Source organism: Otolemur garnettii, unplaced genomic scaffold (genome assembly GCF_000181295.1).
Source record: "Otolemur garnettii isolate 467f Iridium unplaced genomic scaffold, OtoGar3 scaffold00326, whole genome shotgun sequence".
In the NCBI taxonomy this organism is placed as follows: Eukaryota; Metazoa; Chordata; class Mammalia; order Primates; family Galagidae; genus Otolemur; species Otolemur garnettii.
The window spans coordinates 348,532-368,246 of record NW_003852721.1 but is presented as its reverse complement, the minus strand read 5'-3'; the positions used below and the strand labels follow the sequence as shown (position 1 = coordinate 368,246).

The following is a 19,715-nucleotide window of genomic DNA, read 5'->3' as shown; positions in this document are numbered from 1 at the left end:
GCCCCTGGTCCTGCAGAGCTGTCTGATGGGGTGTGGAGTGGTACTGGTATGCAGTTTTATGTCGTATAAAGTGATGGTTCTGCATTGCATATGGTTCAGTTGGATGGAGGTGGCTAGAAGACAATAGGCTAATTCGTGGAGAGGTCACAAAAGCTGTAGCCCAGTAACATTCCATTGGAATCTTTGAGATTTTAAATGCCATTTTAGTGTGGAATAAGTGACTGGGAGGAACTGAGGCTATATTCCAAAGGATATTTTTAGATACAGAAATGTGGACTCACACTCTTTAAAGACCAGAGCTTCTCAAACATTCAGTAGTCAATGGGGACCATGTTAAAAATGCACATCATGATTGAGCAGGTCTGTAATTCTACAGTCCTAATGCGTTCTCATGCGTCTCCAGTGCTGTTGGTCCTCAGAACGCCCTGAATAACTAGGGTGTAGAGTTCACTGTAGAGAACTGTGTAAGAGGCACCACTGAAGACCACTTCCAACCTAGATTCAAGGGAAAGCATTCTTTTGCTCTTATTTCTGAGCATGATCCTAGCTGGAGGATGACACTGTATGATAGAGAAACTGAGATTGTATATGAACTATGTTATAGCTAAATCAAACAGAAAGAGGTGGTTGAAATAATCCATACAGCAGATTGCAAGATTTTTTTCTTTCCTTTTTTTTTTTTTCCATACCAAGAGGGCTTGTGAGTGGGCAAAGAGGCAGGGAAGAAAAAAGTTAGCTAGGTAATTTCTCAGCTACCGATGAACAAACATGAGAGAGCTCAGTTCAGGTGGCTTCAGGAAATTTGCACACCCAGAGAAGATTGGATAACTGCAGTTCTAGAGATTACTGGAAGGAGGAGGAAGTGCTGGGATTGAGGCAGAACACAGAGATACATTTCTTTACTCCTGAATTATCAGGCTTCTCTTATATATGTTGCCTTGATACTTGTTAATCAGGTGAAGTTACTTTCACCGTAGATGGCTGCTTTTAAATGCTAATTTTTTCCTATAAATTATCTGTTACCTAAAATTTCTGAATGGATTAATGTGACATCCCCAAGGACCCTAATTTTAGAAACAATACACTTATCACTAGATTTCCTCTGTGGAAGAGGAAAGTATATAAATATAACATGTATCCCCTACTATTCTAAAAATTTGAAATACAGTTTAATAGCTTATGTATGCCTTTTATGAATTTTAATGTCATAACCAGTGAACATTCTAGTGATTTTTGAATATAAAATTTTATTGATAGCTAATAATTCTGTGGCCATTCAGTGCTTTCCTTTTTGATAAATAGTTCACCATTGATAGCTCAGTATGTATAATTTCTCACTTACTTTTGATATGAACTGAGAAACAGAGTTAATATGACAAAAGTAGAAGACCCAAGAAATATTGGTATACTTGCGGCTTTATGGGTGTGGAAAAGATCACATTTTTTTTTTTTTTTTTTTTTTTTGAGACGGAACCTCAAGCTATCCCCCTGGGTAGAGTGCCATGGCCTCACAGCTCACAGCAACCTCCAACTCCTGGGCTCAAGCGAGTCTCCTGCCTCAGCCTCCCAAGTAGCTGGGACTACAGGCGCCCGCCACAGCGCCGGCCATTTTTTGGTTGCAGCCATCATTGTTGTTTGGCGGGCCCAGGCTGGGGATTCGAACCCGCCACCTTAGGTGTATGTGGCTGGCGCCTTAGCCAGTTGAGCCACAGGCGCTGAGCCAAAGATCACATTTTTAAAACTGTTATTCTACAATGGTCTATCCATGTAGATTGATCAAACTCTTTCTCTAATGAGAAATTGATTATGCCCTCAACTGAACTGTTATCACAGCTGGGTTCCTTCTGAAATGCAGCACAAACTGAAGAACATGGCAGATCCTTGCAGCATATGGTATAAATGATGCTTGTGGGTTGCACTAAAGACATGCTGTAAGCTTCTGCCATCAACCTCGTCCTTTATCTTCTCTGGGTCATGATTTGCTCCTTCGAATAAAGACCACTCTTCACCCTGCTGTATGTGCACTTTCTCACTTGAGTGGTTTTTATTTGTTTCATTTGAGTGAAATCCAATGTCAGTTTTGAAGTTTTACTTGTGCATGATATTAAAATTATATCCTATTGTCTTCAGTTGATGTCTGTTATGTTCCTGTCTGCCCCTAAATCAATCAATCAATCAATCAATCAATACAAGAGGGAAAAAGCAGACCCAAACCTAAAGCAATTATTTTCAAAGCCAAGCTTGAGGGTTCAGCTCAATAGGAACTCTCCTCAACTGTATGTTTGGTTTAATCATATCTACATTTACACTGTCATTTACACTGATTGCATATGTTCTTTGTTTTTTAGGGGATTCTAAGATAGAACCTCAGTTTCAGGTAACAACATTCATTGTCTTCAATTATTCCCTGTATATTTTGTGAAATTATGCATTACTTATGATACACTTTTTTTCAAAGCTCACTGTGGGTACCTCTAACACAGAAGCTGCTACTCCAGATAAAGGAGTAGAAACAATTAAAGTGCAAGAAGCCACAACAGGTAATTTTATTTTCTTTTCTTTTCTTGTTCTGGTTTTTGTTATTCTGCCTCCCATAGTTCTCCAACTTGGCATCTCTGTCCTTGTTAAGGAATTGACAGAAGTGAATATTGTAACTCCACAATTTTTCAAGTGCTTATTGGAAATCAAATCTTTACTTAAAGGAGTACTTCATGTTAACATGTCACTCATATTTTAACTTTAATTATTCTATCTTACTGTTTTTACATTGATGATACTAAGGAAGTCAGATATTCTAATTTGCAGACTGTGTCTGTGTGAAGGGGTATCCGTGTTAGTAAAATAATTAATCATTCCTTTATGAATATTTGGTAGACACAGTCTTTAAAATCAGTTATCCTGAAATGTTCCTAGTATAAAATAGTTCTATTGTACTATTAAAAATATTATGCAGATGTAATCAACACCTGTAATTATCTGTACATTATTTCCATGGACTTTCAAAGTATTTGACCATGTATGTGTATGGCAGTAAATATTACTGAGAACTTGTTTTTGTGTCATAAATTTTTACATAAATGTTGTACAATGTATATAGCATACTGTGGCTTTTTTATTTGCTCAACATTACATTTTTTGGATCTGTGGAGAATGACCCTAGTGTCCTTGTTTAATTTAAGCTCTCTATACCACTCCAACACACGTGAACCACGCTTAACTTAACTCTCTGAATGCAGATTTAAAAAGGGGCAAATGTCAGCAAAAGTGATTGGGGATCCCTAGGAGCTTTTGTATACAGTGGGTTGTAAACATTAATACTTAGTGTACTGTGCATTAAAATTGAAAAAAATACAAAACCCAGACTCCTTTATTTATTCAATAAAAATTCTCATTACACTGGCCACTGACACTATGTGAAGCATTCCTAAAACATTCATATGTTTCAGAAGTGTGTTTATTTTGCTATATGGCCTGTAAGTCATCTTCCATTTATTCATGTGCCCCTAGAATTCAGCTTCCCTACAGCATTTACTGTGCTCTCTCTCCAGGGCCAGAAGGATGATTAAACATTCCTTAAATTAGCAATATCCTAGTACTTTTAGGTTTCACAGAAGGCTTTCATAATCTTACTTTTTCTCAGCTCTCCATTTTACCACTTTCCCTACGTGTCTGCCTTTTCTCTCGCCATACTGAACAACATCTGGGAGTGCCTTTGAGCCAATCCCTCTATTTTGGACAAATGCACACCCTCTTTCAGGCTTCTCTTTTCCCTTGCTACTTTCTGTCCTGTTCTCCCTTTTTCCTGGTGTCTTTACATTTTCACCTTGCTCATCTCACCCTTTACTCCTCAGCTCATACATGACCTCTGGAAAAGCCAACCTTGACACAGTTTACATACATACTTTTAAACTTAGAGCCAATAATAGTCAAATAAAACAGATTCAGACTATTTATCTAATGGGATTGTGGCATATTTCCCCCTTATATGGCTTATAAGACAAAGGGATAGAAATGGAAAGAAACGGTTCAGGAGAAATTAAAGTACCAATAATTGTATGGCCCTTTAATTTTCTTTACTAGATAAAGACAACAAATCAAAAAAATTTAAAAGGAAAATAAATAAATTTATTTATATTGTGAAGGAAAAAGGAAATAAATAAACCACAGTTCAGGAGGAAAAGTTGCAGAGGAGAAATCCCTTAAGTAGTAAGACAGCCCCAACAGAGACTAGATGCCTGTTCATCTGGGGAAAATGCCAGAAACAGTGAAGGCTTCATGTGGCACTCTGAGTCTAACAGTGGAAGGTGATTTGTCAGAATATTAGAGGAAAGCATTTTACATGAAAGGAACGGGGCATACACTGATAAAGGTATAAAACCTAATAGAAAGTATGAGAACTATTAATTTTTAACTACATGCACACTATGTTACAAGTACTATTTTGAAGTAGACCAGAGTATATAGTGTTACCTTTATGTTTTACTGGATTTGTAAATCTTGCTTTATTTATGATGTTGTTGTCATTTTTATTGAGTGTATGAATTGTGATGTTTGTGGCTTGTACCCTCCCTCCCCCAAAAGCTATCTAGTAGCATTCTCAATGGCTTTTAAAATGTTGACTAGTAAGGGCAGGAATGGTGGCTCATGTCTATCATCCTAACACTCTCAGAGGCCAAGGCAGGTAGATCACTTGAGCTAAGGAGTTTGAGAACAGCCTAAGGAAGGGCAAGACCCTATCTCTACTGAAGATAGAAAATGTAGCATGGTATTGTGGTAGATTCCTGTAGTTCTAGCTGCTTAGGAATGTGAGGCAAGAGGATGGCTTAGAGTCCAAGGGACTGACGTTGCTGTGTGCTAGGATGCCATGGCACTCTACTGAGGGGAACAGAATGAGACTCTGTCTGAAAAAATAAAAGAATAAAAGTAATGTGTAAGCTAATTAGGAGTATTTTAAAAAGAAGTATATAGTTGCTAAAGATCTACCTTCATCTAAACTCTCAATTTATGAATAAAAGAAATTTTGCTTTCTACCCATTTTTATAAAGATGGCAGCTTTTATGAAATCATTCTAAGAAACCCATTTAACTAAATATATGAAATTTACAGAACTAACATCGGTATCAATATCAGAGGAAGAGCAAGAAGAGCTTAAAGGAAGTGGAAATAACCAGCCACAGGTATCAACAAATTTAAATTTAAGTTCCTGGTTTAATATTGTTTTCTTTACATGAGCAATGTGACATAGTCCAAGGGACATTTCCTACTGGGATAGCATTTTAGAATCTGTATGTCTTAAGACAATATTTAATTTTAAGAAGTTTTTTCACTAGTTATAAAACTTAAAGATTCCTAAAGTAAAGAGTGACTTAACAGCTAATCTTGCCCTTAGAATAGATAGAGAGAGTTTCTGGTGTTTTCCTTGTTCTGTAATTTTATAAATTTACATGATTAGGAAGGTAATGCCAAGTATAGAACCATATTATTAAGCCAGAGAAAATATGAGCAATTTCACTATGATGGCCACTGAGATGGACTCGTGTTCAAAGAGTCACCATTCCCAATGCCCCAAAATGTAGTGTAGTTTTATCCTGCCATTCATTCATGCCAGGTAGTGTATTTCTTCTGCCTTGTGGCCTCTAACTCAGTTCAATGTGTGTTGAGAGAGGGAACGGTGTGATTAGACTGTGCCTATAAGGAGAATTCTGCCTTGCAGAGTGGGACTTTGTTGTGAGGATGCAGCAGCAAGTTGTAACTCACTTACCTGTAGGAGATTATTAAACGGTATCAAGGTTCCTTTACCCACTGTCTTATGAGAACATTAGAATATATTAGACGTGGGCTTAAGCAGATAGTTTGTGTCAGAACATAACACTGTCATATTATGTTATATTATTTGAAATAAAATTTGAAAGTTCACTTATCTTTGTGATTGTTGTTGATGTTCTCTGCTGGCAATGTAAAGTTTGCCCAGTATCCCATTGTTAACCTTTAGAGAAAGTACTGACAAGCAATGTAGGGATCCACTATCAAAGGTATATGCATGAAAGTTTCTTAACTGAGGAAGGCTTTGCAGTACTACAAGTCTTCTGCTAATACATTTGGTAGGTTTAAAAGATAAGTTAAGTGAATTATAGGCCAAGAATGAAAATGTTGAATTACTAGTTCACACCTTTCTCTTATGTAGACTAAGAAAAAGTTATTTTTTACTTTTTATTTGCAATTCAATGATTTGGGAGTTGCTAAATATAGCTAAATATAGCTAAATATAGCTAAATATAGTTGCTAAATATAGCTAAATATAGCTCCAACGTGTTCTCCTGTTCCATTTTATGAATTTTCTGTTCTATTTTCTAATTTGGTGTACACGTGATCAGTAAGGATACAATTATTTGGAAAAAATCATGTTCCCTAGCAGAAAACAAAACAGAATAACAAAATAAGTACATTAAACTTGCATGTTTTCATCAGAAAACATGTTTCAAGTAACAAGAATTATTCAGAATTGTGCTAGAGAGAATGTACATGTGTATCCGTCCTTGTGTAAACAAGTATGAGAAACTACAGATCAAACAAGGCAAAAGAGAATAAGGAAATTAGGTAAATCCCCTGTCAAATGAGTTAGCCACAGGGCTTTAGTGATTTTAAAAAAAAATCCGTCTTGTCCTGTAGCAGAGCACAGAAGCAAAAATCTAAGGTGAACAAGATTTAATTTTTAAAAAGCACCATCTAATTTCAAAAATAATATAGCAGATTGTGAGGGGAAAGATGCACCTGGAGTGTCCACCTCTATACCGTTTCAGGCATTTTTTCTCAAGAAAAAAGCCTCAGTCACAAAAATACCTTTTCATCTCATGCCTACATTGTGTCCCTGAAGTATACTCGCCACTCACCTGAACTTTGTTGAAATGAAAAAAAAAAAGTATACAGTGAATATAATAACAATGGAGACAGACAATGGGCTTGTATTTAACACAGATGAGGAGACGTGAAATAGATACAGACACCAAAAGAAGCAAGGAACTCAGAAGTTACAGTTGAAATGAAGGGACACTAGAGTTTAGTAGTGAAGTGGAAAGAAATAGGTACCCAAACATCATTAATTGGATATTAGATATCAGAACTATACTTCAGCCTAGTGATGCAAAATCTGACTTGATAACAGCAAAGAAATGAAGTGTGTTCTTCTTCAAGCAAAAGGACAAGTGCTTCTGCTGCTACTGGCACTTATGAGGAAGGAAAAACAGTACATACTGCACGTGTTCCTGAGGCATTAGATGAGGACAACAATGCTAATATGTATAAACCATGAACCTGGATCACAAAACATGAATCCCTCACCACCACATAGAAACAGACTATCAAAAGCATATGTGTTTATGAAGAAAGAAATACAGCAAGAGATGCGAAGGGTCAAGAATGAGGAAGGCATGTTACCAGTAGAATTCCCACCTTTGGAGAAGAAAAAGTTCAAGTTCAAAATGAGGTGGATGCTTCACTTGTCACTGTGGCTTTGTCCTTGTCACTTGTCTGGTCCATTCTGATTTTCCACTTTTGCACATTGTATTAATCACAGTTTTTCCATTTTATTCCTACCTCCTACATTGACCAGAAAGCAGAACCTGGGGTCACTATCTTCATCATGATTTTTACTTTCATTACTATAATGTGTAGAGAAGAAAACATACAAGTAAATGACTGCAACACTTAGGAGCTTCCAGAAGATGTCTTCTCTGTTTCCATCCTTCCCTTTTTATTGAGGTTTGCCATACTTTCTTGAAGGTGTTTCCTACTTGGGAAGGAGTTGCATGGTATATGTACTTTTTTGGTTTTATTTAAACATAAAAATAAGGCAAGTTTTTCTTATCATAGATTTTCTATTTCTTCAGCAATTTTACCTATCAGTAAAAGTTTTATCAGAAAACATTTAGATGTCTTCAAGGCCTTGTTTAGCTAAATGAAGCAGTGTTGACACTGTTGAGCTTATACTCAACATGACATACTCCAAGTTGCCCATTATGCTTGTATCTAATGTTAACACTGAAATATTTCTTGAGTGAGAAATATTTTAATGATTTAATGCCAGAAGTATGTTAGCCCATGTATTAATATTTTTGCAACATTTATTTGTGTTGGTGGAGAATGCAAAGTAATGTTATGGAAGGTGAAGTAAGTTCCTTGTTGTGATATGACATGAATTAATGTTTTGTCCTTGAATATGTTTCCTTTGGCTGCCTGTGCTCAGTCTACAGAATCAATAGCCGTACCCAGGTGGAAGCTAAGGTTCATCTAGAGAGCATATGTAAGGTTGCAATGCTTTTTTGTTTTCAAGAAATCATTTTTATTTAAAGGTGAAATTAATTGTTTAATTTAGAGTAGAAAATACAGACATGTGTAAAGGAAGTGATTAGGAAATCTTGGTGCCACTTATTATAATTATACTGTAATTGAAACTCAACATTGATGTTATTTTTAGCAGAAGTTATCAGAGAATCTTACCATGGAGGATCTTGGTCATTCTTCTGGGAGTGGCAATTTAAATGGAACCAAGACAGTACCCAAACAAGTTAAGGGTAAGCACTGCATTTTATTGAAAAAGTCATTTGAAAAAATGTTTATTGAAAAACTTGAGCACCAACATATTCTAAGTGCCAAGGAAAATGACCTATTAAATCTATAGTAAACAAAAGAAAAGAAGCGGAACAGTGTTAAGTTGTATCTCTTCTCAGGTGTTAGCACCAGGTGAAGATGAAACCGAGAGAATGACTAAAGAAGCTGAAGCTTTGGGCCCATCTCAGTATGGTCTGAGAGCTCAGCAAAGTCAGGAAATCAGGAAGAGGAGAACAAAAAGGGGAGAAGAACTGGGAAAGCAGATAGTCAGGGAGTACATGGAGAGAAAAGGAGTGGATGGGTGTAATGGCAGGGTGGTCCAATCAAATACTTCCTAAATAAAAGATAGAGCAGGAATCTCAGCTGGAGCATGAGCCTCCCTAACCTCCCTGCCTGCTCCTTGGCCCCATCACCATCCTATTACCCCTGTAGCCCCCGCAGTGAGGCAGGCATGTTCCTGCCCTGAGGCTTCACTCAGCAGGCTCTAGACCTGGCTCAGAGCCCAGTAGGTGCCTTGCAAAGGAGCTGCTAGAATAACACTGAGACGGGAGGTTAGGAGTGGCCGGCAGGAGGAATGCCTGGAACTGGTGATCAGAGGTGCCCCAAGCCAGGTTCCTGGGCATCCCTCCCCTTGCCTCACCAGGCCTGGTGCCCAGGGATGGGGGAGAATCATTGAAACCAATTTTAGTGACATCGTCAAGCAAGGCTACATGATGAAGAGCAGGAATCTGGGAATCTACTGGAGGTGCTGGCTGGTGTTCTGGAAATCCTCCAACAAGGGGCCCCTGAGACGGAGAAGTATCCAGATGAGAAGTCAGTACACCTCGGAGGCTGCCCCAAGGTGAGTGACATCAGCAATGCCAAGTGTGTCACATGGCTCCCCAAGGAGACTGAGCAGCAGGCGGCAGCCATCATATTCACCAATGACTGGGTACCAGCCTTCACCTGTGACTCAGAGCTGGAGGTTAAAGAGTGGTGCAAAACACTATCTGTTGAATGTCTGGGGTGGGCTAAATGACACCAGTCAGGGAGAGCCTGACTTTCTGGCCCCAGGGGCGTATGGTGTCTTCCTGCTGCCCTGCCCACACCTCGACCTGTAAAGTGAGGGCAAACTGCAGATCACCCAGGAGAACAGCTACCTCTGGGACATAGCAGTCCAAAGCTCATCTCATTGCACCTCTATGGCTAGGACGCAACATGCTTTACCTATTTAAGGCTGTCAGTATGTGCAACTCTGGAGAAGGGCTCTACACCTCCCAGACACAGGAGCGGGAGCGGATTTACCAGCGGGTCCACAGTGCCACACTGGCTATCACTGAGCAGCACAAGTGGATCTTGCTGGAGATGGAGAGGAACGTGAGGCTGCTTAACAGGGGCACAGAACATTACTCGTGTCCTCACACACCCACCACCATGCTGCCCCGCAGTGCTACTGGCACCACACCATGGGTTCGCAGAATATCCCTGAAGCCTCCAGGTACACTGCTGAGGGTGATGCAGCAGCCCAGGCAATCTCAGAAACTGACCTCCTCAAGAGATTCATCCTGCTAAAGCCAAAGCCCAGCCAGAGGGACAGCAGTGAGGTCAAGACCCCCTCCCAGTGATAGCAGTGCTGGTGAACAGAGAAGGATGCTGGGGGCAGCCTGTAGCCTACCGTGGACAGCCAGCCTCAAGGGGCTGTCGGCCAAGAGCCTGAAGAAAGGAAGCAAGTCCTCCTGCTGCTTGCCTCCAAAGGTGAGACTGGACCAAGGCAAAGGATTGGCCACACCATCTGAGCATGTGTGAGGCCGATTTTGGGTATAAGGGCAGCAGTCTCCATTGCCTCCATGGCACACCTCTGTTTCTTTCTTTTTTACTCTCTCTCTCTTAAAATCATTTTATTTTATTTTAGTTTTTTACAATGTGCTGATTTTATGTAGAATTTAAAATGCTTACATCAAAGTGGTTAACATAGCCTTCACCTCAATTAATTATTGTGTTAAGACACTTATACTCTACTTTTAATAGATTTGACATGTACCCTTTCAATGTGTACCATAGGTGTGGTCCCACCAATTACCCTCCCTCCATCCAACTTCCCTCCTCCCCATCCCTCTCCTACCTCTTCCCTCTGTCATCCTGGGCTATAGTTGTGTTTTATCATTTGTGTAAAGGTTATATATTGGTTTCATAATAGTACTGAGTACACTGGATACTTTTTCTTCCATTCTTGAGATATTATACTAAGAATAACATATTAATTGGCCTGGGAGAATACTTTATGAGGAGGACTCCCCAGGGAATTAAAGCAACACCCCAAATATATTACTGTGATGTGATCAAACTGAAAAGCTTCTGCACAGCCAAGAACACAGTAAGTAAAGCAAACAGACAGCCCTCAGAATGGGAAAAGATATTTGCAGGTTATATTTCTGACAAAGGTTTGATAATCAGAATCCACAGAGAACTCAAAATTATTAATAAGAAAAGAACAAGTGATCCCATTTCATTGTGGGCAAGAGACTTGAACAGAAGCTTCTCTGAAGAAGATAGGCACATGGCCTACAGATGCATGAACAAATACTCATCGTCATTAATCATCAGAGAAACACAAATCAAAACCAGTTTGAGATATCACCTAACTGCAGGAAGAGTAGACCACACTACAAAGTCCCTGAACTGCAGATGTTGGCCTGGATGTGAAGAGAAGGGAAGACTTTGCACTGCTGATGGGAATGCAAGCTAATACATTCCTTTTGGAAAGAGTTTTGAAGAAAACTTAGGGAACTAAAGGTGGACTTGACATCCGATCCTACAATTTCTCTACTAGGTGTATATTCAGAAGACAAAAAATCATTTTACAACAAAAATATTTGCACCAGAATATTTACGACAGCCCAATTTATAATTGTCAAGTCATCAAAGAAGCTCAAGTGCCCATCGACCCATGAATGGATTAATAAATTTTGGCATATGTATGCCTGAAACTGAAAACACCCCTCTTTCTGCTAGGCCTTGTTTGAACTGCGAGGTCCAGAGGAGGGGGGCACTCGGAACTTGAGGCTGGCACTCTGACTGTTGGCTTTTCCTGAACAGCCTCCGGGCCAAGAGAGCAGGTGTCTTCTCAGTTTCTCTGGGCCTAGAATAGCACAGGAAGGACCTAAACTTCTCTGTGCCACTTGCCAGTCTCATGCTTGGCATGTTAAGCAGAAGTGACATCTGGGTTCACCTCAGATGAAAATCTGTTTTTAAAATGTAACTTGCACACAAGCTCGTATTTCGTGGGCTGAGAAGATGCCCTTGGGTGGGGTCTCAGTTACCTCAACCTTGCTGAGGAAGGCTAAGCTCATTTCTCCCCAGGGCCAGGCCAGACGGGAAGGCTACAGCAGGACTGCTATGGGGAGCACCCCTGCTGCCCTCTCCCACTGACCAGGGATAGACAATGCCCCAGCAGACGGAGCCCCTCTGCCCAGTGTCTGGCCACACTTGGCCAACCAAAAGTACTCAGAAACCAAGACCTTCCCATTTTCTCCTCCACACATGGTGTTGAGGCTTCCTACTGAAATGTAATTAAAAGCAATTGAAATAAATTAATTGAAATAAATTAAATTAAAAGGTAGAACAAGGTGTTAAACAGGTGAGAAGAATATAATAAAATGAGCTTCCAGTGCCAAAATGAGTCAGAGAAGTAGCACAAACTTCCCTGTTCTTCCTATGTTTTTCCCTTTGGGGAAGGCATTAAGTAAGATCTGAGGCCCCTGGTCATGCAGAGGCCCCTGGTCTTGCAGAGCTGTTGGATGTAGTGTGGAAGAATGGAAGAATAGAAGGTGAGCCATACATGTATGTAATTTCATGTCATATAAAGTGGTGGTACTTCATAGCATTTAATCATGTAATTCAAGGTTTGTGAAATAGGAAGAATACAGTAGTTTTTTATCTATCAAGTGCTCAGGGCATCTCTGGCTTTATGAAAATTGCACTGGAATCAGTATCATTTTTGATGTCCTTTCTATTCGGAGAATGCGCTAGAGAAGAACTTGAGGTTAGACTGTAAATGGGTAATTCAGGTAAGGTATGTGTATACTCACTTAGTATAGATCAGAATTGTCAAATTAGAAATGTGCTGGGAATCTTGTTTAAAATGCACATTTTGATTCAGCCGGCAAGGGCTTCTGCATTGTTAATACGTGTGATGTTGGTGTTGCTGGTTGTTGGGCCACCCTGAGTGGCAAGTGCACAAACTTTGTTGTAGAGAAATATGTAGAGAAAGCCACTGGAGAGCACTTCCGTGATATTTTAATCAAGGGAAAGCATTGTTTTGTTGTTATTTCTCAGTATATTTCTAGCTAGAGGGCAGGGAACAAAGAAATTAAGACATTGACATAATAGATATAATATATTTCTGCTAAGAGAAAAGACATGATGAAGATGACCCAGCAGACGAATGGAGACCTCAAATCTGAAGGTTACTCTGCAAAGGAATAGACATTTTAAATGGGGACAGAGGGAGGCTAGAGGGTGTTAGCTGGGTAACAATGCAGTTAATGATGAGAAAATATGAAAGAACTCACTGCAGATAGATCCAGCAGATTTGCACTCAGAGGTAAGATTAGGGTCCAGAGATCCCTAGAAGTGGGAGGGAGTGGTGGACTTGGGACAAACCACAGTAACCCATTTCATTGCTCCGTAACTGTCAGGCATTAGAGATCTGTGTTGCATTAATGTCATTTAATCAGAAATTAATTTAAATATACAAGCATTGACTACTATTTTAAGAAATACCTATTTTTTTCTCTAAATAGCCATTTTATAGAAATAGCAATGTACTCAGCCCTACTATGAAACCAATATATAAGCACCCACACTTCCATATGAAAACTATAACCCAACTACAGCCCAAGATGAAGGGGAAAAGGGGGGGGGACGATGGGTGGAGGGAGAGTAATTGGTGCGACCATACCTATAGTGCATTTTAAAAGGGTACATGTCAAATCTACTAAGTGTAGAGTCTAAATATCTTAACACAATAATTAAGAAAGTGCAGTGAAGGCTATGTTAACCAATTTAATGAAAGTATTTCAGATTGTATATAAAACCAACACATTGTACTCCATAAATGCATTAATGTACACAGCTATGACTTAATTTAAAAAAATTATTCAAGTGTAGAAATATTAACTGACTAAAATTAATGAAATTTTCAATGTGTGACACAATACTCTTTATGGTATGCAATTAAGACAATTGCAGATGTAATTAAAGGCAATATCATTTAACAGAATTTCATGGAAGAGAGAAGAAAATCAGTCCCAAGAATGCATGAAATGTGGATGACATAGCATCTTGTGTTTTTGTGCGTGTGTGTATTAAGTAAAAACACGCAAATTAACCTGAATGTACATAAATGGTCATTTAGGGCAATTTTAGAGATTGTTGTTCTATATTCAAAACCTGGAATTTACTAGCATGATTTGTTTCCCAACTTGCAATCACTTCAAAGAACACAGAATACAACGTGGTGGATGATATTAGTCTTGTAAGTGTCAGACTTCCTTATGTTACTTCTATAAGGAAAGGACTTGGAAGATAGCTAAGGGGGAAACAAAAAATATATGAACTTCTGGTATCCTAAAAAGGACTAGCTAGGATTTCCATTCCAATAGGAGGGTACATAGGAAGAATACTTGCTGACCAAATGATAACTTTGTTGTTTTTTTTATTTATTTTCTTATAAGAAACAGCTCAGTGTTGTGATTTTTTAAATCTTTCTTTTCATAAAAGACGCTGCTTAAGATAGATGTCATCTATTTCAATCTAGAAAATATTCATCTGACTGCATGTCAAAGTTTTTTTTAAACACACAGATTCCACTAATATTGTGTTACATATAATCTATAATCCTACTTATGATTCTTCTATAAGATTTACATGAGTTTGGGAGAATTGCTGATCTTTTTATATTCTTAAAATTCACTAATTTTCAAACTTATAAAAGAAAAAATAGCTATTAAATCTCTGAGACATAGAAATAGTCATTAAGCCATTAATGTGGCTTAACATTAACATGTCCACTAAACTAATTTTAGAAAAGATAGAATTATACAGGTTATTTCTTGAATTTTTTGTTATTTTCAATTAATTTTCCATTCATCTTGAATTATGGTGGTTATTAATAAAAATTGTAGTTTTTTTATGGTATTCATTTTCTCCTTTTTGATAAATATTTTAATAATGACAGCTTATTTTATACAATTTCTCCATTATATCCTATATAACTCTTGACTAAGTCAATGAAGAGTCTTTAAAATGACAAAACCAAAGGACATAAGAAATGTCCTATTCTTCGTTCACATGGGCATGGAAAAATATGAATATTTTTCTCCACTGTTATTCTACAAGTATATATACATGCTTGCTGATTAAAAACATGGAATGCAGTATATGTTCAACTAAATTTTGATCACAATTGTGTCCTTCCTAAATAACATGACAAACTGAAGAACTCATCGTGTAATGGTATAAATGATTTTTAAGTGCTGCGCTGAAGATATATCATAGGCTTCTACCATCAGCCTTGTCATTTAACTTTTAGGGTTATGGTTTATTCCTCTGATGAAACATCACTGCTCACATGAAACGTTCAGTTTTCTATTTGAAGTTTCTTATTTGAAACATAATCTTTCTTTTGAAATCTTAGCTGCTTATTGTATTAAACCTATATTCCTATTTTTCTTCTACTTATTTCTGTCACATTTCTGTCAGCAGCATGAAAATAATAATAATATAATATGACCCAAAACCCAAAGTAATTAAATTATTTTCTTACTCGAGGATTCAGCTCAATAGGAACTTTCTATGAATGTATGTTTGACTTTGTCATATTTACATTTCTACTGTCATTTTCATTGATTATATGTGCCTTTTATTTTTTAGCATATTTTAAGAAACATCATCCATTGAAGGTAATAACATTCATTTTTTTCATCTGGAATTATTCACGGCCCATTGTGTGCAATATTCATTATTGATGATACAATTTGTTTTAAAGGCTATTCGGAGTACTATTAACAGGACAGTTTCCAGTCTGAAGAAAACAGTAGGAAGGAAGAATGTGAAAACATCCAGATCAGGTAATTGTTTTTTTCTTTCATAAAAATCCTTTCATTGCAATACAATATTTATATAGCCATGTTTACTATGAATTATTTCTATTAAAATATCTGTTAGAAAAAATATCAAAATGTTACTAATAACAAATGTTAACATTTTAAAAAATTCCATAGGCCACGACATTTTAACATGCATAAAATCCACATTTAAAAGACTTTAAGTGTAACTGTACACCAAGAAACTTTTAGGAAGTTACTTACTGTTCACTGAGTCTTCTGGAAATTAAGTTTTAAAAATACATTTGTTAGCTGTCTTCTATTTTGAAAAACCTTTTTACACTGTATACTTCTCGTTAAATGACCATCCTTACTCTTCTCCAGTGAGTAAAACAAAAACTCAGTAAATACTCTTTTAAAATTGATCTTGTTCTAACATATTTTGTGTCTATCGAGCAGGGGTTCATCGTAATAAAAGCAGCAATATGAGAAAAATTAAATGGTCGTTTCATGTTTACTGAATAAAGTCATTGTGACAACTCTGCACAACTAGTTGCAGTGGCTTTCTCCCATCATTTCTAATGGAAGGGAAGGGAAGGAGGGAGAGAAAGGAAAGAGAGAGAGAGGAAGGAAGGGAGGAGAGAAAGTATAGGAAAAATGAAACAGGAAAAAGGAAAAACTAAGCAAAGGAAAAGGGAAAGAAAGAAAATGCTACAGGTTCTTTTTTTCCCCCTTGCCTTTATTTATTTTGTATTCATTTTTTAAAATTTCATTGTGGGGAATCATGGAGGCTACAAAGAACCAGGTTATGCTGCTTGCATTTGTGAGGTAAAGTCCCTCTTATAATTGTGTCCCGCCCCCAGGAGATGTGTGACACACTGTGACCTGCCAACCCCCTCCCTGCTTCCTTCTCTCTGCTTCCCAACTCCCCCACTCCCGGAATCCTCCACCCCATAATTAATTGTCCTCATATCAGAATGGAGTACATTGCATTCTTACTTTTCCATTCTTGTGATGCTTTCTAAGAAGAATGTATTTCAGGTAGCGCCTATGGCTCAGTGAGTAGGGTGCAGGCTCCCATATACTAAGGGTGGTGGGTTCAAACCCAGCCCTGGCCAAACTGCAACAAAAAAATAGTTGAGCATTGTAGCAGGTGCCTTTAGTCCCAGCTACTCGGGAGGCTCAGGCAAGAGAATCGCCTAAGCCCAGGAGTTGGACGTTGCTGTGAGCTGTGACACCACAGCACTCTACCAAGGGTTAATAAGTGAAATGCTATCTCAAAAAAAAAAAAGAAGAAGAATGTATTTCAACTCCAAGTTAATATAAAAGATAAGTCACCATCTTTTTTAGTGGCTGAATAGTATTCCATGGTATACATGTACCACAGCTTGTTAATCTATTCCTGGTTTGGTGGGCATTTAGGTTGTTTCCACAATTTGGCAATTGTAAATTGAGCTGCAATAAGCAGTCTAGTGCAAATGTCCTTAGGATAAAATGATTTTTTTTTGCCTTCTGGGTAGATGTCCAGTAATGGGTTTGCAATATCAAAGGGAGGCCTAGTTTGAGTTCTTTGAGGAGTCTCCATACTTCCTTACAAAATGGTTGTATTAATTTGCAGTCCCAGCAGCAGTGTAAAAGTGTTTACTTCTCTCCACATCTGCACCAGCATCTACATCTTTGAGATTTTGTGATGTGGGCCATTCTCACTGGGGTTAGATGATATTTCAGAGTGGTTTTGATTTACATTTCTTTCATGATTACGGACTATGAGCATTTTTTCATGTTTGTTAGCCATTCATCTGTCTTCTTTAGAGAAGGTTCTATTCATCTCATTTGCCCACTGATATAAGTGATTTTTGACTCTTTTTATTTTTGTTGCTTAATGTGACTTTTTTGTAGATTCTATTTATCAAAGTTTTTTTTTGAAACAGAGTTTCACTTTGTTGCCCTCAGTAGGTGCTGTGGCATCACAGCTCACAGCAACTTCCAGCTCTTGGGCTTTGGCGATTCTCTTGCCTCAGCCTCCCGAGTAGCTGGGACTACAGGCACCTGCCATAATGCCTGACTTATTTGTCAAGTTTTTGTCTGATTCATAATATGAAAATATCTTTTCCAATTCTGATGGTTGTCTGTTTGCTTTGGTTATTTTCTCCTTAGCTGTGAAGAAGCTATTCAGTTGAATTAAGTCACATTTTTTATCTTTTGTTTATTGAAATTGCCACCAAAGTCTTTTTTATAAAGTGTTTCCCCACCCCGATAACTTCAAGTGTTTTCTCCAGAGTTTCTTCAAGGATTTTTGTTGTTCTATGCCTTATATTTAGGTCTTTTATCCATCTTGAATCAATTTTAGTGAGTGGAGAAAGGTATGGGCCCAGTTTCAGTCTTATAAATGCAGTTCTCCCAGCACCGTTTCTTGAATAGGGATTCTTTTCCCCAATGTATGTTCTTGTTTGGTTTGTCAAAAATCAGGTGGCTGTAATATATTAGTTTCATTTCATGATTTGCCATTGGGTTCTAGCTGTCTATGTCTCTATTTTTTGCCAGTAACATGCTGTTTTCATTCCGATGGCATTGTAGTACAGCCTAATGTCTGGCAGGCTGATACCCTGGCCTTGCTTCTATTACTAAGATGTGCTTTGGATATCTGGGATTTTTTCTGGTTCCATACAAAATGAAGTACTATTTTTTCCAAATCTGTAAAGTATGACGATGGTATTTTAATGGGGATTGCATTGAATCTGGGTAGATTGTGTTGAGAAGTATAGACATGTTAACATTGTTGATTCTTCCCAGCTATAAGATGGTATGTTCTTCCATTTATTAATATCTTCTGCTATTTCTTTTCATAGGGATTTTGTAATTTTCTTTAAAGAGGTCTTTCATCTTTTTGGTTGGTATATTCCTAGGGATTTCATTTTATTTGAAGCTACTGTGAAGGGAATTGTTTCCTTGATTAACTTCTCATTTTGGCTGTTATTGGCATATACAAAATCTACTGATTTGCAGATGCTGAATTTATATCCTGTAATATTACTGTATTTTGGATCACTTTTAGGAATCTTGTGGTTGAGTCATTGGGGTTCTCTAAGTATATCATCAGCAAAGAGGGAGAGTTTCACTTCTGCCCCCATTTGGATGCCCTTTATTTCCTTCTCTTGCCTGATTATTTTGGCTAGAACTTTCGTCCTGATGTAGTAGTGATAGAGGACAACCTTGTTTTGTTCCAGTTCTGAGTGGAAAGGCTTTCAGTTTTACTTCATTCAGTATAATATTAGCTGTGGGTTTGCCATAGAGGAGAGTGTTTCAGACATAGGAACTGGGTATACACTGATGAAGATATAAAAAGCAACACCAACCATGTGAACCATTAATATAAAGAACACACATGCAATGTTTTTGAACATACAATTATGAAGTAGAGACTAGTTTTACAGTGATACTTCATACGTTTATGATAATTTTTTTTGTTTGTTTATGATAATTTTAAATTTTGTTCATTTATGTTAGGTAGACAAATGGAAGAGTGAATATGTGAGATGTTTGTATGCCTTGAATCTGGGGATATCTGATGCCTCCCTGAGTGTATTTTGAAATTTATTTTAAGGAAATAAATAATCTTCTAAAGATTAACTTCCATTTAAACTATCAATTTATAAAATGAAAAAATATTCTCTTTTTTAATTAACACTGCAGCTTTTATTGGATCATTATAAGTAGATCATGTTAACTAAATATATGGTTTTGACAGCAAAACAAGACTTCATGGTACCATCAGAGGAAAGGCAAGAGAAGCACGAAGGAAGCAAAACTGATCAGCCACAGGTATAAGAAATTTGAAATTTTAATTTCTGGTTAATTATGGTTTTTGCATTGGTAACATAGAATAGTTGAAAAGAAATTGAAATTTGGACTAGCATTTAAGAATTGGTAAGTCATAATTTTGATATTCAATTTTAAAAACCATTTAACTTTACAAAGCTTAAAACATTTTAAAAATAAATAATAACTTATAAATTTGCCGTG

At 37.6% G+C, this 19,715-nt stretch overlaps 1 long non-coding RNA gene and 1 pseudogene across 1 annotated transcript; both read left to right on the top strand.

Moving 5' to 3' along the window:
* The window catches only part of LOC100956998, a 14,116-nt pseudogene extending 3,905 nt beyond the window's left edge, over positions 1 to 10,211 (top strand).
* A 5,308-nt stretch (positions 10,212 to 15,519) lies between these two features.
* Positions 15,520 to 19,498, top strand: LOC105888377. Its single transcript, XR_001161855.1, has 3 exons — positions 15,520 to 15,548; positions 15,635 to 15,716; positions 19,441 to 19,498. It is a non-coding gene; the product is annotated as an uncharacterized LOC105888377 (long non-coding RNA).
* Positions 19,499 to 19,715: the final 217 nt, after the last annotated feature.